The sequence below is a fragment of the Ixodes scapularis genome, unplaced genomic scaffold (assembly GCF_016920785.2).
Source record: "Ixodes scapularis isolate PalLabHiFi unplaced genomic scaffold, ASM1692078v2 PGA_scaffold4__175_contigs__length_147842914, whole genome shotgun sequence".
Classification (NCBI taxonomy): domain Eukaryota; kingdom Metazoa; phylum Arthropoda; class Arachnida; order Ixodida; family Ixodidae; genus Ixodes; species Ixodes scapularis.
The window spans coordinates 88,735,068-88,761,623 of NW_024609879.1; the positions used below are offsets into that span (position 1 = coordinate 88,735,068).

The 26,556-nt window shown below is 45.7% G+C and overlaps 1 pseudogene; it reads left to right on the forward strand.

Moving 5' to 3' along the window:
* The first annotated feature begins 4,491 nt into the window (after nt 1-4,491).
* On the forward strand, nt 4,492-8,162 carry LOC120836437 (annotated as a pseudogene).
* Nucleotides 8,163-26,556: the final 18,394 nt, after the last annotated feature.

Genomic DNA, 26,556 nt, shown 5'->3' on the forward strand with positions numbered 1-26,556 from the left:
CGAAACGGCGTAAACGAAGGCACCGAGTATGTTAACTCGCGTCCCCCCGTCCCTCCCCGCCCCCACACACACACGCTGCAAGCGTCTGGGTTCGAAACTATTAATTGCCACTTCTAAAGGATGGTGCTTACTTGAAGTAAGAGCTGGAATTCTACGAGGTACCAGGAGACACTATCGGGCAACGAAGCAGGGTGCCTGTTGGGGCGGAGTCTAGGAATGCTACCGATTAATATTGTGACAGGCGATCAGTTATGATAACAGACGAAACTTCGACTCGTTTGTTCAGAAGTTCGCGGTGATATTTTATTAGTCCTCGTTACAGCACACCAAGGATCTTAGGCAGTGAAATTCACATCAAGCAGGCTCGTCCGTCGTAGTCAAATGAGCGCAGTCGACGACGAGGTGTGATGAGCTACTAAGCTTCACAAAGAAAATGCCCGTGAGAAAGAGTTTTGCGGCAGTCCAAAACACCGATCCAGCAGACGCACGTACGTACGTTTACTCCGGACTCCATGGACCCGAAGGCGCAAGATCAAAGCGATCAAAGAGCACCGCCGCCATCGCCACCCGGTTTTCTCTGCACTTTGCGCGACAACGGCACTGCAACGGAAGGCACTCGCCTCGGCGTTAACAATCCGCGAAATAGATTAATTTCCCACTCTTGAAGCTATTCCAAATGATAAATGAAAATACCTCGGCGTTGTGGAGCATCTGACGACACAACGGTGCCGAGCGCCTGCTCGGCATCGTCGTTGCTCGTGAAGGCCTGCTTATTTGTAGTTGAGACGATGCTTCCACATCTTTCGTGTCACTCGTGGAGCTTGCAATAACTTCGAAGGGCAGGGGAATCTTCTCACGAGGACGTTGAAGACACGCAACACCGGAGCCTCCAAAACAATCGTACAAACCGTCGCCATGTTTGCTTTTTGGTCACTCGCGGCGCGGTCAAATCGTCGCGAGATGTTTTCTGGCTCGGTTAGATGGAAACCAACAGCGGCAAAGTGGCGTATGGACAGACGGCTCTCACATTATGGGCACTATATAACCCAGGGATCCTGGGTTCGAGCCCCACCCCTGCCCGTTTCGATCTGGATGAGCATCGTACCGGCGTGCGGTCGTGTATCACTACTGCGTGATGCACCTTAAAGACCCCAGGCTAGCGGCTGTACCGCACTGGCTAAATTTCTCATCTGCAGCTGGGAGACTCGTCGCCCCTGTGAGGCAGACCAAGTTCTAGGCTGTATAAACATACACACAACCCAATTTTTATGGGCACTATACTCGCATACCGCGGTAAACAGGACCGATGCCGGCGAAACGGCAGTCGGCACACCAGCGAAGAAGCCCGCGGCGGGAAGCAGCCGACGGAGGCAGACGCACCGCCCCCCCCCCCCCCCCCCCCCCCCCCGTCCCCGTGAGCGTCTGGGTTCGAGATTATTGTTCGCTTTTGCTCCTTGCGGTCGAGGCTAAAAGAGCACTTCCGGACCCTGGTCTATAAACATTTTCCACAGGGGCGCCGCCATTTTGAATTGTCGTCACTTCCAGTATGGGCGACGACAAAATAGTAAAACGTTTCAACCTGTAAACAGTAAAAAAATAGAAGGAAGCCAGAACGAGAATGAGTGACAGTTAGGCTTATATCCTAAATGTCTTCTATCGGCGTGGCGACGGCAAAGTAATGTTTTCGCCCATACTGGAAGTGACGACAATCCAAGATGGCGGCGCCCTTGTGTAAAAGGTCTATAGGTCCCTGGCGTCGGTTGGCTTCGAAGATGACGAAATGGACGTGGCCATAGCGTTCGCGTGGCGTGACGGTGACGTCATCACCGTGAGATCGAGCGAAGACGCTGATTGGACCCGAGTGCTGCATCGGCGTTCGGCTGGGCTTCGTGTCCAATCAGCTCGTCGAAGTACGCTCGGCATAGGGCTCGGGTCCGATGTCTGAGTTGGCGCCATCTGACTGTTACGACGTTCCATGGACGAAGTGGAGTATATAAGAAGGCTTTGATGTTCCACCAAGAACAGAAAAAATAAATAGGAAATTTTAGCGCAATGCTGTATTCGTGCGTTGCACAAAGTATAGTTCTTAGAAGATTTGGTTGTCGTAAAAAAAAAAAACGATGCTTTTGGCGTTTGAAACGTGTAAGTTCGATGAAATAACGTATAACCTAATCTAAGATTCGCCTACATAGATCTTAATTCACTAAGTAGAGGACTAAACCAGTAATATGCTCCGTAAAAATCCCATTTCTTGTTGCTTTTCTTTTTCGCACACGCGCCACATTACAGCACTCATTGCTGTCCTTCACTTGTCTTACCCACATGTCGAAGCACTGAAGCGGGCATTGACAAGCTTCCACAAAGGCCAATGCTGGGGAACTGCAGAATCTAAAATGTCAATAACCTTCCCTGCTGAGATATCACGCTGAAGTGGCGTAAACCTAATAAGACGGAAAACAATATCGAAGGGTCGCTTATGGCGGCACCCGTGCACAGCTGCTGGATGAGCGTCTACATGCCAAAGCGCCGTTTCCACACGAGCCCCCGCCACGAGGTGTGGCATAGCTTCCTCTATACTCACGAAGCCTGGCAGTTCGACGACGTAGCCATCGAGTGCCCGGTCGCAGATTTGGCGCGCGAGGATCTGGTAGCGCGGAGCATCCAAGAGCCATTTCTCGGGGAACCTGGACGTCAGCGCACAGCTTTTGCAGTGGCGAGGACTCGAAACCAAACTTGTTCCTATCACAAATACTCTACTCAAGATACTGTATTTCAATTACTTTTGGATGTAATTTGGCATCTTGCAGATACATTTGATCGCGAGTATTTGCTACTCTATCTTAATTACTTTTCTCAGTATCTTGTACTCATTATCTCAAATACATTTTTAAATCTTTTGCCACAAAAAAAAAAAATTGTCGCTGGAATTTTTTACTGAATTAATAATCGGCACTTTTTAGCGCAGAGTTGAACCGATTGCAAACTTGAAGCGGAAACGACCAAACAATGAAGAGGAAACAAGCGTAGAACCAATGATGCAGACTCAAAAAGCCAACGAAACAACAAATAGGAAGAAATAAAAAGAGGATATAAAAAAACAAGCAACCTTTTTTGTGTGTGTTTGGCCCTACTACGGCAAGGATTGCGATAGCCTGACGCTTTCATGATCGCGATTGCAACAAGACTGGCAAGATGAGCTCTTAAAATGCAATCAATAAGCCCTCCCAAAGTTGTACGTCTTTTTGAAGGGGTTCCTGGAGCTTAGTATGAAGAATAAAATAATCGACAACCGCGGCAAAAGACACCAGTGCATCATCGTGTCCAGCTGTGCCTTAAAAAACAGTTTAGTCATCTTTAAATACAGTGTTTGGGGTACCCGACTTCAAGAAGGGTCGGCACTTGCCATGCCTACTATATCTAAGCCCTCCTTGTTATTCAGTCATTGTTTTGCGTATAATATAACATGTGTTTAAAGTCAACTCCGGATATAGTGACTCGTGGCGCTTAGTAACACAGTGCGGCCAAGGTGTTCATGATAAAACCACCAAAAGATGTGATTACCAGCCAAGTGACTATAGGCAGAGTTTCCACTTTTTGATTTTGACGTTTGCTTTTGACGTTTGAAACGTGTAAGTTCGATGAAATAACATGTAATCTAATCTAAAATACGCCGACATAGATCTTAATTTAATAAGTAGAGGAGTAAATCAGTAAGATGCTCCGTAAAAATCCAATTTCTTGTTGCTTTTCTTTTTCGCGCACGCGCCAGATCACAGCACACATTGCTGACCTTCACTTCTTTTACCCACATGCCGAGCCACTGAAGCGGGCATTGACAAGTCTCCACAAAGGCCAATGCTGGAGAAAAGGCAGAATCTAAAATGTCAATAGCCTTCCCTGCTGGGACCACTCTGAAGTGGCGTAAACGTAATAAGAGGAAAACAAATATCTAACCGCCGAATTCAGAAACCTCACTCAAACTACACTCAAACTGAAGGGCCCCTCCACTTTCTTGAGGAAGGAGCGAGGGCCGGCGCTGGCCAATCGCGAGGACGGATCCGCCGTCGCGATTGGCCAGCGCCGGCCCTTGAGCCTTCCTCGAGGAAGTGGAGGGGCCCTTCGGTTTGAGTGTAGATTGAGTGAGGTTTCTGAATTCGACGGTAAGGGTCGCTTATGGTGGCACCCGATAACCAAACCACCAAAAGGGGGAAAACCATCGAAAGATGTGATTACCAGCCAAGTGACTACGGTAGAGTTTCCACTTGTTGCTCGTTTGTCTAAAAACCGTAACATGCGCCAGTGATGTAAATTCCTTGTGAGCTGCATAGAATCGCACTGCAATTTTATTTTGTTTGCTTCTGTTGATTGCAAATGAAGCATTCTAGTATCACTGAAGTCGATGCGGAAGTATCTTCGGAAGTAATAGACCTTATGCGAAATTGCTTGGTGGTCTGACAACACTGAGAGCGTCGCCATGTTCGTTGTGGCAAGCCGTCGGCACCGAAGGACCGAAGCGTGCGAAGCAATGAGCGAACGGTGGAGTTTTTCGTCTTTTGACCGCGTAATGTGGCGTAATGATCTGGAAGACTTACGACGGGTATCTGAGCGCGCGTTAGAAGCAAGCTTGTGCGCTTCGGAAACGCTATCGTCACGACAGCGGAACAAGTCGTACGTCTTTGCCACCGAAGCGTACACCCTGCCTTCGTTAGTGATGACGAACGTCTGCGACTCAAGGTTTCTTAATACCATTGCGTAACTTGCGTTCCTTTGTAAACATTGTGAAAAAAAAAGATACTTTACTTGCTACGCTTGTTCATGTCGTCCCTATGTTGTTCTAGTCGTAGCAACGCCAGAGTTGTATCTGCAACGCAACCGGTCAAAGCAGTTCTTCCAAAGCGGCGCTCTTGCGTTCGCGTTGAACTCTTGAGAAGTCAACGATTGTCAGTGCTTGGTGGGACGCTGAAACGAGGTAGTTTTTACGAGCGAGCCTAGCTTTTGTTTTCGATGGGAGGTTTTACTTACTATGCCATGACGGTCCGAGCTTGTTGGGCTCGCGGCTGGATCGCTGCGTCTGAAATGGGCCTTAGCTTTCGGCAGGTATTTACATCACTGAATGAAAGGATACGAATTTAACAACAACGAAGTGCGCGCGTATATATATAGCTTCCTGATGATATAGCCCGCAAGTGTGCAAATGAATAAGCGGTCAACGTATTTCTTCTGATCTAGTTCGCAATTTCAACTTACCATGATCTAGCACGCCCATGCTACGACACAGCAACTGTAAAAACACCTGCACTGGAACTTTGGCAAATGAGAATATACCAGGAGATGGCGGCACTACAACTTAGTTGAGTACTTAATTTTTTTCTATATGAGCACTAGCCCAGAGAAGATTCAACATGCGGCTCCAACCTCACATTTTTTTTATAAGCAACTTCTTTTGTCACTGGCTGTGCCTTTTACTTTGCTGCCCTTATGGCGCTTACCATTAGAAAAAAAAACACACACAAAAACACAAGTATTTAGCGCCAGCTCACATATTCTTCCTTGTTATCCCAACAGGCTCGGTGTCGTCTATGCACAAGCTACATGCATCAGCTAGGAGCCAGAAGAAGACTGGAATGCCATATAAAATTCAAGTCGCATTATAGGCTTGACACTGGTGCAGTGACAGGTGCAACTTGTGAGTGCCCTGCTGGAGCAAGCGGTGCATACAGCCACATTCTCGCCACTCTTCGGTTGATCATCTTGTTGAAGACAAATGGCTACAAGGAGACACCGCCAGAGTTGTCGTGCACCGAGCTCCCACAACAGTGGCGGCGCCCTCGACGACAGGGCATTAGGCCAATGAGTGTCCAAGATGTGGATTGGAGGAGTCCCCGTGAAGGCGGCGTGCCTACACCAATGCCAGTGCGGCTGTTTGATGCCTGCGCCAGGAAACAGGACGAGCAACGGCAGCTGGAGTTGCGGCATCAACTGGGCAGAGCTCTCCAGAGCCTTGGGAACCAGGACTTTGGCGCAGTACTACTGGCTGCCCGAGGGCCGCTAACGGACACAAAACTGGGGCCTGCACCTGCTGGTTCTCCGCTGCCTTATCAGCCGGCAATGCTACCCTCCGGCTACAAGACGTGGACATCGGCCAACATTTCTGCAGGAATCGGCCTTGCAACTTCAGTACCAGAGCTCTCCCTCTTCGATGGGACTCCACAGCACACATTTTCTGGCACGTTCAGTGCGGAGGAATGGCAAATATTGACGATAAGTGCTGCTTACGGCAACCGTGGCAGACAGTACAATACTTTGTTGGGCTGGTTTGTATGAACGTAAGACACACATAATGCATAGCGCAAACTAGGTCACCAAGCAAGGAAGAACACGAGCGCTGACTCACAACTGTTTATTTCAGAGATTTGCACGCACCTTATGAAGGTTAATTTGACGCATACCCGCTGGGTATTGGTCAAGATGCACCACCGTCGATTGATAGCCAGTGTGGCCCCCCAGTAAAACAATGAGGCGGCTCGCATTGGCGACGCTGCTGCCGCCTATGTTTATGCGTGTGAGATGCCGCCTAAGCCCCTTTCACATGCTGCGATTTCTGTCTCTATTCGACTAAAATTGCAATGACACTGTCGCAGCGGCTCTTCGACAGGGTTTCACCCAGCTGGAATCCTGTAGCAGCGTCTGCTGTGCGCCACGTGACCAGGAGAGACAGCATTTCATGCACATTGCAAAGCTAAAGCGGAAATGCCTCGTCTTGTATTAGCAATGTAAAAGTGTGAACTTATCGGTTATAGTTCATGTAAACGTGATATATTCATGTATATGAAGGCGTATACATTGTATTGTAAGCAAAAACAAACACGTGGCCCTGCGACAGACATTGCGACGGTGGCCAGAACATGTGAATCCAACCGTTGTGATGACTCTCACCGTGCCTGCTGTTGCACCAGTTTTACTCGTCCAGCCGCTGCATGTGAAACAGGCATTACACGTCTTACGGAAATTGTCAATCCCTGACGGTGTTGTTTCTCCCACGGCCTCGATGGTAATCTGGCTTCTCGCCTGCTAAGTCTTCAAACCATCACGCTTTCGATGCCTTCGAATAGCTGCCCTTCAGTGAAGTCATCCGGAATTGCAAACAAAGACTGCTTAAGTCAGCACCAACGAAGTGGAAGGAGGGGCTCCACACCACACACTAACAACAAACATGGCGAAAGGGGTACCTCGATGTTGCAGATATTTGCGGTTAGGTTATGCCACATGTCAGGCAAAACTTGACTGCCCTGCAGGTTTATGCATTAGGCATAACATCCTGCATTATCATTTCCAGTCAAGCAGAAAAAAAAAATACTATAGCACAATCACTTCTTAGCAAGGCTGGTGGGCCAGGAGAAATGCGGTAATCCAGCGGCGAGCTGTCACAGATGTGTTGTGTTCTTATGCTATAACGACTTTTACCGTTTGTCGCAGGGGATCAAAGTGTCGCCGGAAAGTGCCAGGGAGCTCGAACGGAACTCCAGACACTGCAGCAAGGACGGAGTGCGCACTGGCGAGACGCTCGGCGCAACCGATTAACCGCGTCAAATTTTGGTCGTGGATCCAAGCGACAACAGTGGACAGAAACGGGTTTGCGGAACCTCATTGAGTCAAAAGACATGTCGCATGTTCGCGCAGTTCAGTATGGGCTAAGAAATGAAAGTTCGGCTGCGGACCGCTATAGAGCTGTTATGACTAACTTCAAGCACAATGTGTTGCTCCAGCACTGCGGCGTAGTAGTAAACCCTGGATTCCCGTGGCTTTGTGCCACACCCGACAGGCTGGTATATGATCCAGAGGAGCTCTCGCATGGAGTCCTCGATATCAAATGTCCATATTCACTCAAGGACACTGAACCAGATTATGCCGGAATGCGGAACTTCTACATAACATTCAATGAAATCGATGAGCCACATCTTGACCGGGACCACGACCACTATGCCCAGGGGCTTGGCCAAATGGCTCTGACTGGATGTTGCTGGGGAGACTTCGTTGTCTGCTCAGAGAAGTGGATAGTCCTTGAGCGCATTCGCTTTAATTTTCAGGACTGGGTGGAAATGCGTCGAAAGCTTGATGATTTTTACTTTCAGCACAGTTTGCCCTATGTTGCCCGCAAGTAAACTATAGCTCAAACTGCAGTAGTTAGGGCTGAATAAAGAATAAATATGTCTGTGGCTGGGTGAACTGTTGTGTTTCAATCATGTTTGTCGCTCTCCCCTCGGCACAGTAGCATTTACGGTTCATCACGCCGGCAGACATCTTATACCTCTTCAACAAAATGCTCCCTCCGACGAACGAGTACGAAACAAAAAGAGACGTATACCACACAAGCACTACACTCATGACAGGTTTCTTTCGTGAAGGTCAGCACACATACAAGCCGCACAAAGCTCCGACACACAGAACGCAAAGTAGAATGAAGTGAACATATCGGGAAACTACAAAGCATGTGCCGAAGTTGCAAACATCCACCCACCTCCTATCTAAAGGCACACACACTATAGCAAGGTCCCTCACAAGTCTGTCCTGTTTTTCATTACCAAACCTTGAAAGTGCCCGTCCCCCTTTCTCACGATTGTGTCTGTACTTTGAGTGGGCACTCAATCAATATTTTACGGGAAAGGCAAAGTTTACGTGTGCTTGTCATAAATATGTGCGTTAGGTTTCAGCCTGCCATCATATCTGCGCTGCCTGTGCGATTTATGAGACGGGACTGAAAATTCGTGAGTATAGCTGCCACTGTCCAAATCTGATTAGCTACAGGGGCCAGGGTCAGTGATATCGGCCGATCGAAGATATGATATGCCTTAATTCTTTGTAGTCTACATTCCACATGAATTCTTAAAGATGCGATCTCCTTTGTTTCTTGCACTTGTCCATCTGTGAATGTGTGGCCTTTCAAGACGGGGGCAGATTCAGCTTTACACCTTTTCTCTCAAGCAAATCCCCAATGAGGAAACCCTTATCTGCCATCACCGAATAATTATCTTCAAATGTCAACTCTTAAAAGCCGTTCCTTATGACAGTTCCTCCGTCTGATGTCGATCCTGTGTAAAGCTCGGACACGAAGGCCAGAAGACCATTAGGCAGTACACCGACAAGTCCTTTAAAGGTGTTTGCTGATTTGTACATTGAGTATGTGCTCGACTGAGCGACGGAGAGGTCGGCACTTCACACTGTACCTTTGTTGCATCCAGAATTACCCTCTTCGATGCATATTTCTTAACAAAATCACCTGGCGCCATTGCATTTGTTGTTTCACTTGGTGCTCACAGGGGAAATGAGCTCAACTTTGCATACAGGAAATTCAACCAGGACATGCAAATCCTTGACACTGTGGACTGCACAATGGAAAACTTGTGTGTTAAGCCTGCTTCAAAGAGACCAAGCCGCAGCCTTACAAGAACTAAAAAGAGTTCATTCTCTTTGTTTAGTTTTCGCTTACGGCCCCTCAAAGAATTCTCTCCGCTGCTACTTTCTGTCCGCAAGACATTGCATCCATCTTTCCCAGTGTCCAGAAAACGCAGCAATGCTGCGAAGTGCTGACATCCTGGAAGACCAGTGTAAAACATGAAGTCTTCATCGCATTCTTTGAAGCGCTCAATGCAAAAGGAAGCTGATTCCCCCTGCTCTTGCGAAACCTGGCACTCAAGGCGGATTTTTTCTGCATGAACCTCACGTAGTACACCTCTTGCATTTTCCAGTTGTTGTCTCAGCTGTTCACATTCACATCATCACGAAGCCGTGCTATTTCTCTCTTCTGCTGCTCAACTACACTTGCAAGATGCTCGGCTTCTGCAACACGTGAAGAGCAGTTGTGAACAGGTTCCACTGGGCTTGCAACAGCGGCATCCACTCCATCACTGCTGCCCATCACTGCGTATTGCTGCACGACTTCACTTGCTTGGACTGTCGGTGCCACTGGCTGCAGTGGTTGGCCATTTTTTTTAGCAGTGGTGATTAACGTTGTTTTAGGGGCTTCCGAGCATTGCTTTGCGGTTTGAAGGCGAACACTGACGGTACTGCAGTGTCCCCAAGGAGGTTGTGCCCGCTAGCCACGCCAGGTATAAAGTCACATGTACGGAAATGCTTGGAGCCCACCTCCGTCGATTTCATGTTTACACGGAAGTTAGCACCTTCGTCTCTTTTCACTGCGATAATCCATTTCTTGTAGAAGATGGGACCTCCCGGAAAGCGATGAAAGGATACCTAGAACAAACAAAAAAAAAAAAAAGGAACACTGGATGATGACTTCAGAAGCGCCGTTGATACACGCAGCATTTAACACGTGTTATTTCACTGGGGCTCACTAGCAAAACGGGGATTACCAAAAAAAACATATCAAAACATTTTTTTTTTGTCACGGTAACGAGCAGAAGACAACGTAGAAAATGAAGCGGCGAAAGCAAGCGGGTTTTGCTATTGCACCCAAACGGCACAGATAGTTGAACGATTCCGGTCGGACAGAATCACGAGCGAGAGTCCGCGCTGCCGCCCTATCGTACGAAGTTAAGGTAAGTCTCGCCAATATATCGCGACAAGGATGAAAGCTCTTGGCTTTATCTTTTACTGCAGTGACATAGTCACGCTAGTTCGCGGTCACGTCACCAACCAGATACTACGCAATCGGCTCAAAATTGCAAGATCAAAGCACCCCGTCAAAGGAGATCCCCATGCGGTGCTGCTGTATACATACCTTGTTCCCGTCGCTGTCGGAACGCAGCAATGTACCGTCATTTGCCAGCGTAAAAAATATATATATATATTTACTGCTACACGGGCTACACGTATGTATACAATTGCAGAACACCGGTGACCGAGGGTACGCCGCACATACGAGCCCGCGCGACAAGGCCTCCCTGGCCGTTCGTCGCCACTACCTAGATGGCGAACGTGGTTCCTCTCCCATTCACTAGATGGCGCTGACAATTTCGGAGCACTTGATAATCTACTGTAAAGGGCTTCACCCTATGCCTACCGAAGACAACATGGATTTAATAAAGGCATTGGGTTTTAGAGACAGTGAAGGGAGAGTGGATTTCAAAGCTGTAGAGATTACCAAGCAAAGATTAAGTGAATGGTGGAAGAAAGCGAGGGAAAACTAGGTATTTTTTTATTAACTGATGACAAGGGGGTTTTATAGCCCCACTTTTTTTGCAGTGCGGAGTGAATGTAGATTTCACATTTAAATATTCTAAGCTTAAATGGTAAAACAAAATGGCTAGGTGGCATAAGCTACCGGCCGATCCAAAGGGCTCAGCCGCATTCATCCATCCATCCATCCATCCATCCACCGCTGTGCTCTGCTCAAAATATTTTGCGGGGAAAGTAATTTTAGAAGTATTTTAAATACTTTATGAAGCAGATATTTAGTAACTTACTTAAATACTTTTGTCGAGTATCTTGTCCAACACTGCCTGAAGCGCACTTGTTCTCTCGGGAGAAGTGTGTTTCGGTGTCTCGCCGCAGCGGGGCGCCAGTCACGTGGCTCTCCTCTCATCCGTTGTCTGCCGCTCCACCTTTTCCATTTCGGCGTCCGCTTCTCGTGGCGATCTGCCAGGCTCTGTCAGTATAGAGGAGGCTACGCGTGGTGGCCAAACGCGCAGTTCCCACGCGAGGTGTGAGCACACTGCGCGTGTGCATGAACCAGATTCGCGCGAAGAGTCTGCAGACTGTCCAGACATTCCGCAGACACCGTCGTGTTTCCTCCTTGTACGACGGTCCCGCCACATTAATGAACCGTTTTTGCACATCCGATACGGTACGATGAGCCCTCCGGTACGAACTGCGCATGCGCCAAAGCATAAGGCTCGCACATGCGCAATGCGTGCCGGAGGGCCCACGTATTGTATCGGATGTGCCAAAAACGGTTCCCTAAAACTGTCTGTTGATCACTCGAAAACAGTCTGTTCGAAGCATTTATGTGTGTAAAGTTAAGATGCTTCGAAAATATGCTTGAGGCTGGTCGGCAAGCAATTCTGTCGACATGTCTGCGGCAAACACCGCGCGTTTTTTTTTTTTTATTATTATTTTTTACTATGCATTAGAGCACTGCACGGGCCGGAATTTCTAGGCCCGGCCCGAGCCCGACAGAATTTTTAATTTCTAGGCCCGGCCCGACCCGGCCCGGAAGAGAGACGGCCCGGGCCCGAGCCCGACAGAATTTTTAATTTCTAGGCCCCGCCCGACCCGGCCCGATGGCTGTAGCCCGAAACAACCCATTCCCGTTTGAACCCGTCCCGTTTCGACCCGTTCCCGAAACGAGCTCCCCATTTGAACCCGTCCTGTTTCGACCCATTCTTTAAACGCCCTTCTCGTTTGAATTTGTCCTGCTTCGACATATTCCCTAAACGCTCTTTTTATTTGAACCAATTTCCGAAACACCCTTTGCGTTTGAACGCGTCCGGTTTCAACCTACTTTTATAAGGCCCTGCCCATCGCAACCTCTTCGCAAAAAGTCTCCATCGTTCTAAGCTTGGTCTGCGCACCTTTTCTGTTTAAGAATATGTTCTGAAAATGCTTTACATGTCAACGCGTTCTTAAAATATACAACCCTTTCAGGCAAGCTTAAGTTTAATATATTCCTATTTAACCCCTTAAAACGTTTTTTTTCAAGATGGTTCCCAAAACGTGCAAGCGCGGAACGGACTATGTGCACTGCGCGACACTGATACCGCGAACACGACGTTGGCTCTTTTTTCGAATTTTACTTCGAAATGGTGTTAGTAGGCACCAAAGTATACCGCTTAGGTCTGTGGCCCAGATGAGCACTTCTAAGGACACTAATAGTTTTGAAAACAGCATTTTGATTCTATGAGATAAACCCAAAAACACGACGATCGCTTGTTCGCGCTAATATAGAGCCGCGCTCTGTGCAATAAGGGAGTCTTAGAATAACGTACACAAGGACTTTGGGCAAGCTAAACTTAGCATCGCCATAGGTTTTACATCGCAACGCTATTTTTACGGTGCCCAAAGCGCTTGCGTACGTTTTTCTAAACCTTCCTTATAGTGAACTAGATATTTTTGAGAGCGATGAATCAGACAGGTTGGCAAGCATATGACTGGGACTTTACTTTGTTTACAATTTATAACACTGAACCCTCGCTCACACGGAAAAAACTTGAAGGCTTTCTAGCTTCAAGACGTCTTTTAGTTATTATTTTTAACGACGCTGTACTGAATTTGCACTTCGCTTTTTTTTTTTTTTTGTATTCAATGAACCTAAAAGATTAATAAGGAAACTTGCTATCAACTAACAATTTATGACTTACGGCACAAGATTGCCCAGGCACGGCCCGGGCGGGCCGGGGCCGGCGCGACCCGAGAGCTTTTTTTGTTGAAGCCCGAGCCCGGTCCGGGCCCGAGAAAATACGTGCCACCCGGCCCGAGCCCGGCCCGCGGGCCGGGCCGGGCTCGGGCTTTCGGGCTGGCCCGGGCCCGTGCAGTGCTCTACTATGCATCAGCAGTGCGTTATATTTCATGCGCGTTTCTTTTGGCCTGTCTTTTAATGTGTCTCAGTGTATTATTTGTTTTTGACTTGAACGGCAATATTCTTTTTTTACGGCTACGTGAAAGGCAAGCTGTTTTAAAGCGTTGCACGACGGCTAAAAACACAGTTGTTACATTGCTCTTTTTTTTTTTTCCTTTCCTTCATGCGCTCTCTCTCGCAGCAGTGCGGTGCTGCAGCACTCTGGGTGTTACGATACCCTTGACAATAGGGACTTATAGCAAACCGTTTCCGCGTTCCGCCTACCACGCTACCGGTGCCTTTGAAGCACGCTTTTAAGCGCGTGCTCGAGTGGTACCCTGACAGCGAGGCGGGCATGCTTCAAATGCTCCGGTAGTGCGGTACGCGGAACACAGTAACGGTTTGCGCTAAAAGTCCCCGATGTAAGCGTTAGAAAGCTGACGCCGAGTGTAGGACTTCATTCCTCCATGTGATATGCCATCATCTGCGTGATTTACAGAATTAATACGAACGCAATACGCAGTATATTTATAAGTGTCCGTTCGTCTACCTTCGGCACAATGCGGAAGGAAAAAGCTTTCAACGTTCCCACTCTGGTGAATAAGGAATACCAGCGAAGCTGTACTATATGGTGGGAATGAAGTTAATGGCCGGCCGCAAGTCGGCAAGCCAGGGTGGAAAGACTGGAAAGGTTGCCACCGTCGCTAATAGATGGCGGTAGCTTTCCAGAGTTTTGTGGAGACATTTATTTGCCCACGGACACGACACTGGGGAAACTAGCCCTTTACAGCTCCGCTGCAAAAGCGAAACTTTTTTTTTGTCCCCGAAATGTATGATTCCGAGCACGAAGTATGCATGTAAAAAGTTATATGCTTCCCACCATGCGTCACAGCACACCCTCCACACGCTCTGAGGAAAAGTACGCTCTAAAAAGTTCGTAAGTTGGCTTTTTTGTAGAACGCGGAGACAGCCGATCACTGCGAATGACGAAGCACGTCGATGGAGCCAATCGTGCAGCTCCAAGTATATCGTCTCGTTGTTTTTGTGGGTTTGCTTTCCCGGTAAAACAAATTACGCCTAAAAAAAGGGGCGGGAGATCGCTTTTTTTATGCGTGATCGGTATAGCCGGGATTGCCTTTAAACCAATCACTGCGCGTGATTTGGTTTAGCCGGCGATAGCAGAGGCACAAAAATGACGAGTGCCCCGACGATGAACTTTTGGCGGTGATTGATTGATTGGTTCCGTCTGATCGTAGAGTGGTGGGACACTAAGGGACCATAAAATGTATTTGGTGCTTGTTTTTCTTCTTTTTTTTTTCATCTTACATTGCCTTGAGCTCTATTACGGGTTAAGGCAAGAGGGGGACGATACAGAGAGAAACTATTTCACTGCATGCATGCAACTCTCACGAACTCGCGTCTCCTAGGAGTGTAGAAAAGAAACGCGACAAAGCTCACACATTGCAACCACGACAACGAATTTCTTGCTTACCAAACTCTGAAACTGTCTCAAGAGCAACAACAAGCTTATTTGTACACAAATAAATATGAATTGGAACTGAGCACTTTTGGGTGATGCAAGTGCTCTGAACGATGATGGCTTTTCGTCTTTTGTATATTTAGAACTGTCGACTTTAAGCAGGTCATAATAAATTTGGACAAATAATTGCAACCGCTGGCAGATTCTTCGATTCCTTCAATGGCTGCATGACACCTAGGTCTTTTAGCGCCGTAACCAATGCCGTAGTTCTAAAATCGCAAAAGATTGTACGCGCCGCGAGCGATTGAACCTTTTAAACTTAATTTAATAGAGACACCTGCCATGGGTCCGGTCTGACAAGGGCTTTGTAAGCCAGAAGCCTAACCGATGGATGTAGTTCACGTGTTCATTTCATTTCAGATCGCTCTAGATAATAACACCTAAATACTTATAGCTGTCAACTTTATTAAACTTAATAGCGTCGAGCTCGTAATCAAAGTATAATATACTTTTCTCTTTTGTATAATGCACGTAATCTTCTTTTATTATGTTAACTCTCATGTTATTTTCACAACACCATGATGAGATACGAGATATGGTATTGTTCAAGTTCACCTTGTCATGTACTGAAGATATAGGAGCGTAAATTATACGATCGTCAATAAACATATTTATTTAAACGCACCCGTTACTGCTGTTAGAAAACAAACTGTTCACATATGTTAAAAACAGCAGAGGACGCAACACAGATCCCTGCAGGACTCTAGAATATACTCTTAAGAATTTTGAAAAGCAGCCATTAACATGAACGAACTGCTGGCGATTTCCGAGATATGCACTAATTTGGCACTGTCGGCCTCTGGTGGCATTTACTTGAACCGCCAAGCTGCAATCTCCTCGTGTCGTCGCCATAACTCCTGAGCACGTGTCTAGGAAGCGGCGTAGTGCGATAGTCAGCCATCGTTGCGCTTTCTTGCCTCCACCGGCAAGAAAGCGCAACGATGGGCAGTTGCCGGCACGTCGTCTGATTCTCCTGCCCCCTTTCTCGTTGCTAACTTCCAAACGCGGCGCTGGCTTGTTTGACTGCGTACGTCCCCGCATAAATAAAAATCCTTGTGACTGTGGTTTGTTTTAGGTAGAACTGAGCTCCTTTGGTATCGTGGACATAATAGTGTCTGCCAACTGCCATTTAGCCATGGCAGCATTGCACAGGAGAGTGCTCTGCTGCACACGCTCTTGGCAGGCACTCAAATAAAAAAGATATATTTATCTGAAATCTAAAAATAATGCTCCGGGCATATCTTGCGTAATCAATTAAATGCAGTCGGATACAGAAGGCACTCGCGCCACAAGGTATCGAGTTGATTTTCGTCTTGGAGTGCTAATCATTCTGATTAACATGCACTAAATCATGTTTGCCCTTACTTTTTTAAAATTTATATGCTTATACAGAATGTTTTATTAGGCGGCAACTCGGGAAATGTGTCTGAGGTAAGATTAATTTTATTTATTTATTTATACAAATACCTGTTGCGCCGTTAGGTATTATGCAGGCATGCATGGATTGCGTGCACACAGTGGATGCATTCAAAATGCATGCACACACACAAAAGTGGACACACGCAAAAGAGGTGACGTGAATTGCGTGCGCATAATTAACATATTCAAAATTCATCCACGCACACGCAGAAAAAAAAATAGAATTAATACATTTCTATGCTTCAATACAACGTTATGCATCATGCAGGGGGTAAATAGATCGTGTACACATAATGAACTTATTCATAATTCATGCACACACAAAAAAAAAACGAAGAACGCCATTTATATACTTCTATAAAACTCTCTAAACTCTTATAAAAATAACGTCATCAGAAGTTGAGATTAGCTCTTCTAAAAGTGAGTTCCACTCCCTAATCGTTGAAACAAAAAATAATGAAAAAAAGAAAAAAGGAACTGTCAGTTAAATAACGAAACTCTGCCACTTTTTCCGAGTGATCTAATCTTGCACATACAGGATGCGGCTCTAATATATACAAACTTCGTTCAATACCTGTACGACCATGATACACTGTGTGAAAAACTTTCAACCTTAAAGGGGCCCGCAATCATATCTAAGCGTCTACCTTTTTTGCGGTTTCCACGTCCCTCGGGGTTCGGGCAAGCCAGCGGGCACGGAGAGAGTAACTAAATATCAGTGCGTCATATTTTAACCGGATGACGCGGAAACTTCCTCCACCTGCGGGGGCGACCCGCGGTGCCGAAGCGCGCAAAATGTGACGTCTTTGGTCCTGAGCTTACTACTGGTCAGAGCCGCTAAAAGCTTCTTTTTAGTCGAAAGTAGGCAATGCTGCGAACTACCCTAGGTTCGAATTCCAAAGGTTTCAATATTTTCGAACCGAACTGATGTTCGAATTTGAAAGGTTTCGATATTTTCGACCGTACGGAGGTTCGAAATCGAAAAATTCGCAACTCTCAAAAATCGTGGGGTATCGAATTCGAAAAGATCGAAGTATTCATGGTTTCTAAAAGTTCGGGTTTGGTTATTTCGAATATCTTCGTTTTACTTGAGGTCCGAGAAATACGAAAGTTTGGACCTTTCCTAGCTTGAAATTCGAGAGAATCGAATGTTTCGAATTTCTTTGGATCTGAAATTCGAAAAATTCAAACGTTCCGAATTTTTATAGACAAAGTTCGAAAAATCAAAGATTTCGAATTCCTTTCTACATAAAGTTCGAAGGTTTCTATTCTCTTTTAAGGCTAAATTCGAAAAAAAAAAAAAACTTTTAAGGTTTTGAGTTTTTTTGAAGTCCAAGTGCACAAAGTTCGAAGTCCGGTTTTCATGTTCCGCCACAGTTTCAGTTTCAAACATTTTCACGCCTCACTGCATGCTTTTCACGAAATCATATTTAGAAAAGTTCGAGTGTGATATTTAGACTGCGCGCAGTTGGTCAGGCATTTAAATAAGACGGCGAGTGTCCAGGATGGTGCTGCAATATTTGCCAATGCAGAGTGACGTGTGACCATAAATCAGTAATTGTGACCGCCAGCCCGGGGGGATCACTAACGTGCATCACAAAGTAGTGATCACACGAACACACTGTTTAACGATACTCATCCAGTTCGAAACGGCCAGGGGCAGGAAGGTGGTTGAGGCTCAGAAAAACCTTGAAGCGATCTGGCAAACTGCCTCCCTACCGCCTTGCACGCTGGTAGTATTCCGATCGAACGCCGCCCGAGTGACGCTGGCATATAGTAAGTTTAGTTTGTACATGATGCAAAATCCTGAGACTGAGAATAAAATTTGAAAGAAAAAGTGTAAGAAGACAGAAAAAAGGGGAAAGGACAAAGCCTCAAACTCAGCCCTGGGAATGAAATTTGAGAGAAAAAGTGTAAGAAGACAGAAAAAAGGGGACAAGACAACGTCTCAAACTCAGCTCAGGACAACATCTCAAACTCAATTCAGCTGGGTTTGAGACGTTGTCCTGTCCCTCCCCCCACCCCACCCCCTTTTTTTTTTTTTTCTTTTTACACTATTTCTTGCGAATTTCATTCCCAGTCTCGGTATTTTGCATCATGATCAACATACACCAGCTCGCCTGCACCTTGACATTTTTTTTTAGTTTGTAATTGCTTTGGAGGTTTATTTTCCGGGACGGAAGAAACGCCAAGCAAAAAGCACCGGAGCTGACACAACTTGAGGTCGAGGAGCGTTCTACCATACCAGTGGCGTCGGAAGAGGAAAAACGGGGGGGAGGGACATACAACATACATCATTCTTAAAAAGTTTAACATCTCTGTCATAAATAGCTTCGGCTATAGCGCTCTTCAAATATGACACAAACGACAATTGTCAAAAACCCGTCGTCCTTCCTCGCTCCTTCGGGAATCTATTTCTTTAAAACCAAGCATGCCAGATGATTGAAATAAACGGCATTGTCTTTCGCAAGGAATGCGGCAAACAAAATTATGAATGTACCTCACTGCTTGAATCTAAATAAAACCGTCCGCCGGTCTTTCGAAATTTGACGAAGTTCGAACTTTTACCCTAAATGTTCGAAGTTCGTCTAACTTTGACTTTTCAGGAATCGCTAATTCGACAATTTTAGAATTATTTAGATTAGTAAGTTCGAAAGCTCGAAAATTATTGATTTTCTTAGCATAGGAAGTTCTAAAGTTCGAAAAGCTTCAAACTTTTTGGAGCAAAACATTTGAAATTCGAAAATGAACGAATTTTTTAGTTTATCAGGGTCGAAAGTTCGACAAACAACGAAATTTGCAGCGTAATAAGTTCTAAATTTCGAAAAGCGTCGAAATTCTTAGTTTAATAAGTTCGAAAATTCGACTTCCGTCGAATTTCTCAATATGGAAAGTTCGAAAATCGAAATCTTTCGAACCTTTCGAACCACTAGAATCGATCATGAACCTTCGGTTCGAAAAAAGTTCGTGGCATCCCTAGTCGAAATACAGAATATAAGTGGCGCGAACCGTTTCAATTATTTATAAAAGTAGATTTTGTTCACTATTTCAGATCAGAAAGGAAAAAAAAACGCAGTCTAGAAAGTACGAAAACAAGATATGACCCGTCGACATACCCGTCAACGGTGTGAGATGCCGCCGCTATAGGTCTTCCAACTGACCAACTCCCTCCTAAAAACACTCTTTATTCATTTGAAATGGACGTTAATTTGACATTTGGGAATGCACACTGCGCGTCGGCCTGGTCTGTCGTATGTCCAGGTGTAGAACCAATTGAGACCGTATAGCTCTTCACCGATGCAAAATGATAACAGTGATGTCCTTTCCCCGTTGAACTTAAATGCATTTTGATAGAACTAGGATGTAGTGAAGTTCGTTGGCGCAACCACCAAGGACGCGCTGCCGAGTAACGACGTCATAAAAACGATTACGTCACTCTCCTAAGCGTCATTGTGGGCAGGGCTTGTGGCAATCTTGTTGCGCACAATATTGAAATCGGGAGTAAAAACGCGAAAACTGATCGATGAATATCTAAGAAACTATTACCATTTGGCAAATTCGGTAAATTGGCCAAGCCTTTGATAGTAGTTGGCCTAAATACTGGAACTGCAACATAGGCCATGAAACCATTATTTAAAAAGTGAATGAACAATTTGTTTCATAAGCCGACTCACCACGACATGGCGCTCAGATGGCGAAGACGGCACCCGTGTTACTCCCACCTCTTATCAAACACACTTCCTCTAAAAAATACTAGCGGGTTCAAAATTCGAGGCATGTTTTGTTGGTCTCCAGTGCATTCCGGAGCCTAAAATGCTGCTCATGTACGTGTGACCTCAGGGGTTTGAGGCGTCCGCCGCAAAGAGTGGAATGTTTTTTTCATCAGTAAACTGCGTTTGCTAGCACTACATGTGCTATCAAAGTACATTGAAGTTCAATGGGGAAGCGACATCGCCGTTACCATTTCGCATCGGTGAAGAGCTATAGACCTTTTCATTTTAGTAGTTGCCTCACCGGCGAACAGAGGGCGCTGACGCACTCGGCGATACAGTGTGCACTGCTTGTGGAGAGGAGGACGAGACGGCTGAGCACTTGATACTCTACTGTAAAGGGCTTCACCCTATGCCTACCGAAGACAACATAGATTTAATAAAGTCATTGGGTTTTAGAGACAGCGAAGGGAGAGTGGATTTCAAGACTGTAGAGATTACCAAGCAAAGATTAAGTGAATGGTGGCAGAAATCGAGAGAAAACTAGGTATTTTCTTATCCACTGATGGCAAGGGGGTTTCATAGCCTCACTTTCTTTGCACTGCGGAGTGAATATAGATTTCACATTTAAATATTCTAAGCTTAAATGGTAAAACAAAATGGCTAGGTGGCGTAAGCTACCGCCCGATCCAAAGGGCTCAGCCGTATTCATCCATCCATCCATCCATCCATTATGTTGCTTCTAGGGATATCGCGAACCACCCTAGGTTCGATTTCGAAAGGTTTCGATATTTGCGAAGCGAACTGAGGTTCGATTTAAAAAAATTCCGATATTTTCGTACCGACCGAGGTTCGAATTCGAAAATTCGCAACTTTTGACCACAGCGGAGTTTCGAATCGAAAATTTCGAAGCTTTCACGGTTTCTAAAATTTCGAATATTTTTTTCCTTCAGGTTCGATAAATTCGAAGATTTCGATTTTCTTTGGAAAAAAAATTCGAAAACTTCGAACACTTCGAATTTTTATAGACATGAAGTTCGAACAATTCGAAGATTTCGAATTTCTTTCTGCATAAAGTTCGAAAAGTTCGAAGGTTTCGATTCCCTTTTAACGCTACATGAAAAAAAAAAAAAACTGAAGATTTTGAATTTCTTTCCAATTTAAGTTTTTAAAGTTCGAAGTCCGATTTTCATGTTTTTCCACCAGTTTCAGTTTCAAATAACGTTTTCACGACTCACTTGTTTTTACAAAATCAAGTTTAGAAAAGTTAGGGTGTGATATCTAGATTCTGCGAAGTTGGTCAGGCAATTAAATGAGACGACGAGTGTTCCGGACGTGCTAGCATATTTGCCAGTGCAGAATTGTGACCACCAGCCCCGGGGAAGGGCGGGGGGAGGGGTCTTTAACCTGCATCACGCAGTAGTGATTACACGAACACACTGTTTTACGAGACTCATCCAGTTCGAAACGGTCAGGGGCGAGCAGGAGGTTGAGGCTCAGAAAAAACTTGAAGCGACCTGGTAAACTACCTCGCCACCCCTTGCACGCTGGTAGTAATCCGATCCGGTGAAGTTTATAATTGTCCTCGAGGTTTATTTTCTGGGACGGAGGAATCGCCTCGCAAAAAGCACAAAAGCCGACACAACTCGAGGGCGAGGAGCGTTCTACCATACAAGTGGCGTCGGAAGAGGAAAAACGGGGGGAAAGAGGGTAGCGGGAGGGGGGGGGGGGGGGGGGGGGGCTTCAGCCTTTTTCTCCCCCTTGCAGGTATTTCGGACTGTTAAAGAAAACAATACGGGGAAAGAGGGCGTGGTCGAGCTTATTTTGATCTGAAATTATTTATGCATATGTATAGACCGTTTTACTGAAAGAGGGCGAGAGAGAAAAGGGGAAAGGGCTACCGGCGCTTTCCCCCTTTCTGATTGTGTAGAAAGAGTGAAAGTCCCGGATGAGAGGCTTCACCGGTGTTGGGTGTCTGCTTTGCGCGAACTTCGTTCGCGCTTTCTTTTCTGTTTTAAACTCGCAAACTTAATTAGAGCCAGAGGCTTCGATGGCAACAGTCTCCCGGTCATCTGGACACCACTGCTGGGTCATAGGGTGCACGAATAAAAACAGAAAGCATAGAATACTGTCTGAGGACATATGTAGCTTGTAAGGAATCCAGCAAGGCGAGAGCGGCTGCAATGTCTTTGAACTCCATCGCTTTCCACATGACTCCCGTCTCCGGGGGCAGTGGATTGCTTGCGTCCGTAAACCGAAAAGGCGTTTCCTCAACGCCATCCTCTCGACTTCGCTCGGAACATTTCGTGAATGGAGCGCGCACCGAACGCTGTGCCGCCGATGAACATGGGGTACGCTCGCAATGTGCGTGCGAGTTTTCTCATGATAACTGCTGTTTCAGCTTGTAAAATTTCGTAACTGAATTTATTTTAATAGTGATAATTTGTAGTGGTGACTGAATCGATTTTATCATCTACAACACTTAGTTAGAGGCTTTTATTTCCGCCGCCGGGTGAGGCTGGAAATTGTTGAAAACGTAGTTCTATTGTTTTTTTTTTTGTTTTTGTTTTTGTTTTTTTTTAATTGCGATTTTCTGCGCGATATTAGAGAGCCGGCAAAAGCGCTCCTTCGAGTGCCGCTGGTGGGTTGTCTCCGTTGACTAAGGCGCTTTGAGGCGCTTGATAGTCGCTGCAGGGAACGACTCGCGTGTTGCGATCTGCGTTTTCGAGCCCAGTGCGCACGTTTCTCTGTTTGAGTCATGGCATCCGCCAGTGTGGCGACGGGGGGAACAGCGGCAGCGAACGTGCCAGCAATAGAAATTGGAGGTGAGTATTCAAAATATTGCATCAAACAGTGAAGTAATTCGTGGCTGCTTCGAGGCTTTCTGCGGTTCGATAAAAGTACATCTACAGCGTCTTCGTCGTTCATTCACAAGGAAATATAAGAACAGGGACACGAAGATAAAAACAGCACAGCAAGACGATATGTAGCAGCTCCGGGCGTTTACAAAGTTAATTGAGGTTCCCCTTCCGTGTATCGCTTGCTGATTACAACTAAAAGCGGCTACGTTTAAATAGGCCCATTGCTGGCAAAAATGTATAAATGGTTCATCATTTCCAGTCATTCGGAAAGCAATGGAGCTTAAAAACATTCCAGCCGTACTTGTCTTGCCGGATTCCATGCAAGCTACATAGGTCCTCGGACAGTATTCGACGCTTTCTGTCGTTATTTGTGCACCCTATCACCCAGCAATGGTGTCCCGATGACCGGGGGACTGTCGCCATCAAAGACCATGGCTTTAATTAAGTTTGGGAGTTTGAAACGTAGAAGAAAGCGCGAACGAAGTTGGGGCACTGCAGACGCCCAACACCGGCCAAGCCTCTCATCCGGGACTTCCACTCTTTCTACACAATCAGAAAGGAGGAAAGCGCCGGTAGCCCTTTCCCTTTTTTCTCTCTCTCTCTCAAAATGGCGCTACCCACGATAAAACGTCCGAGAGCGAGCACAAGCGTCGCTGCGGTCGCCGCGCCCGGATTGGGTGAGGTGTACTGTGACGTCAGGGGGAGTACTCCGCTCCGCGATCTCGCATCGGCTCGCCTCCCAGCACCGGTTTCCTGGTTTGGCGTTGTGTGCCGCAAGCTCTTTGAGGAGCTGGACTTCGTTTACCTGGTGTGCAAGACGTTGAGTTAGGCCGGTATTGACGTGCTTCCGTACATTTTATAAGCCTGCTTGTCCCTTTTAGCTTTAAAATTGGGTTACGAATCCCGAAAGCTTTCGGTGGAGGCAATTCCGCCGATGAACCTCCCCATCCGTCCACACGACACAAGGCAATCTCGCGAGGTTTCGGTGAAGCGATGGCGCAAGCGTTTCAGACGTTGGAATTCTGTTCCTTGCACGTTCATGATTTAAGACGATATTAGATCCCGCTTTCAAGGCATTTGAAGTGGCATTTATATCATGGGTCTTTGGGTGGTCGGTAAATTAGCTCGCGACCCTGACTCTGCGCTGCCACTCTGCATGCGCTTGTTCGCAGATGTTTTAAACGCTGTGCGTCTGATGATCTTGAAAGTACTCGTGGAACAGGGTTGTTTTACATAAATGTAGCTCCTTTGCGAATTAATTATATAGTTTATACACGTATGCAGGCATATTTCTTAGAAGCTACACAATTACTGGAAATTAGTTTGTATGGTAGCAGCAAAAACGGCCGAATTGCACCCAGTTGTCTGTATGATATGTATTGAACTGCCAAACTATGCACGGCAATAGTGCCGTAATATGGAATGTTTATACTTTTTCCTGACATTCTTTATTCCAGTCTATTCCGAAAATACACCGTTTAGTTTGAATTGTCATTTCCAATTAAAAGAGACACTGCTGCAGGTCCCCAAAAGCTTCCTCAGCCTCCAAACTCCCTACAGCTGAACTCTCTGACATCACAGGAAAAGAGGAGCAAAAGCAAGTATTCGAACGTCTGTCCAGTGGTAGATGCAGCACTAGCAGCAGAAAATGTGGAACCTGTGAAGGGCGACAGTCTGCGTGAGAAAAGCTTCTGGTATTTTAGCTTCAGGACAATTCGATTTAAGTAAAATCTCAATTTTAGGGCTTAAGGGGCTAATAACGAGCTAGACACCTTCGCTTACGTTTGTTATACATTACCTGAGGGTTGATATAAACAAGTCCACAAATATCACCCGTGTAGTCCATTGAAATACTATCCGAATCCAGCAAAGGTCAAATGCAAGCAATGTATATAATACATCTTCCTTGTTTTTTTTTTTTTACTTTTCCCCTGCACTTGGGCTGTCTTACTTGTGATTATTTCTTGATGGCCCAAACTGTATTTAACATGTTGCTCGAGCAGCATGCAGCTTTTCTGCTTCGGCGATCTTGTTTAAAAACAGAGATACAAAACAAAATAATATACATAACCTGCTAATTCATTCATAAAAAATTAAATAGAAACGAGCGCGCCGACAGCTAGCGTCGTCACAGCCTCCACAGGGCGAGCGGGCCGAGTCGGGGAAAAATTCTCTCCTCGCCGTGACGTCACCCCGGTTCGCCGTAAGGGGGCGCCACGCGAACTTCTCGGGGCTAATAGCTACTGTCGCTCTTCACTGCATAAAGGATTGCGTAGGTGGTCATTGTTAGAAACTCGTTGTCAGAAGGCACTACTCGTCACATGCTTAGGGGTTCGGAAGTTCAAAGCTGTCTTTTCGACCTAAATACCTGTGCCGATAGCAAAAAAAAAGAAAAAAAAAGAATAAATGCGGAAGTGAAAAGCAGGAGAAAAAAAAAAAAAAAACTACCAAGAATTCGTCGGAAGTGTTCTATTCTTGCATATTCAGAGGTTCAGAACTTCGAAACAAGTTTCTTTAACCAAAATGTGTACAGGCTAAAAAAAAAACACGTCCCAGAAACGTGAAGCGAAAAAAAAAAAAAAAGTTTTCTTTTAATGACGTGCTGAACTTGAACACTATTAGAAATCTTCTCCCATGAGTTAATTTATTCCTTAACGCGAAAAAAACAATAAATATATTATTTTGTATTGTGCAGATGGCAATGATTTGTACTGTCTGTGGTGTTAATTTAAATGCGATACCTCAAACAACTTAGATGAAAATAAATATCAAGTTTAGGTCATAATTGCATACTGATACATGTTTGACATTTCTTCGAAACTCACGTTGAATAACAATAATCACATCTTAAGACGACACTTACCCAGGCTATACATAGATCATTCTTAAAAAAGTATAACATATCTACCATAAATAGTTCCGGCTGCAGCGTGCTTCAAATCTGGCACAAACGATAATCGTCAAAAACCCGTCGTCCTTCCTCGCCCCTTCGGGGATTTATTTCTTTAAACCTAAGCATGCCAGAACATTGAAATAAACGACACTGTCTTTCGTAAGGAACGCAGCACCGCGTGTAAAAGTTCGAGAAAAAAAAAATTACGAATGTACCCCACTACTTGAAATTAAATGAAACCGTCCGCCGGTCTTTCGAAGTTCGACGAACGTCGAACTTTTACTCTAAAAGTTCGAAGTTCGTCGAACTTCTGACATTTTAGAATTTGAAAGTTCGTAACTTTTCGAATTCTCTTGATAAATAAGTTCGAAAATTCGAAATTCATCGATTGTTTGGTCAGTCAACTTCGAAAGTTCGACAAGCATCGAACCTTGCAGCGCAAAAAGTTCGAAAGTTCGAAAAAGATCGAATTTTTTAGCTTAATAAGTTTGACGGTTCGAAAAGCGTCGAACTTCTTAGCTTAAGAAGTTCGAAAATTCGACCTCCGTCGAATTTTACGATATAGACAATTCGAAAAGTCGAAATCTTTCGAACCTTTCGAACCGCTTGATTCGATCATC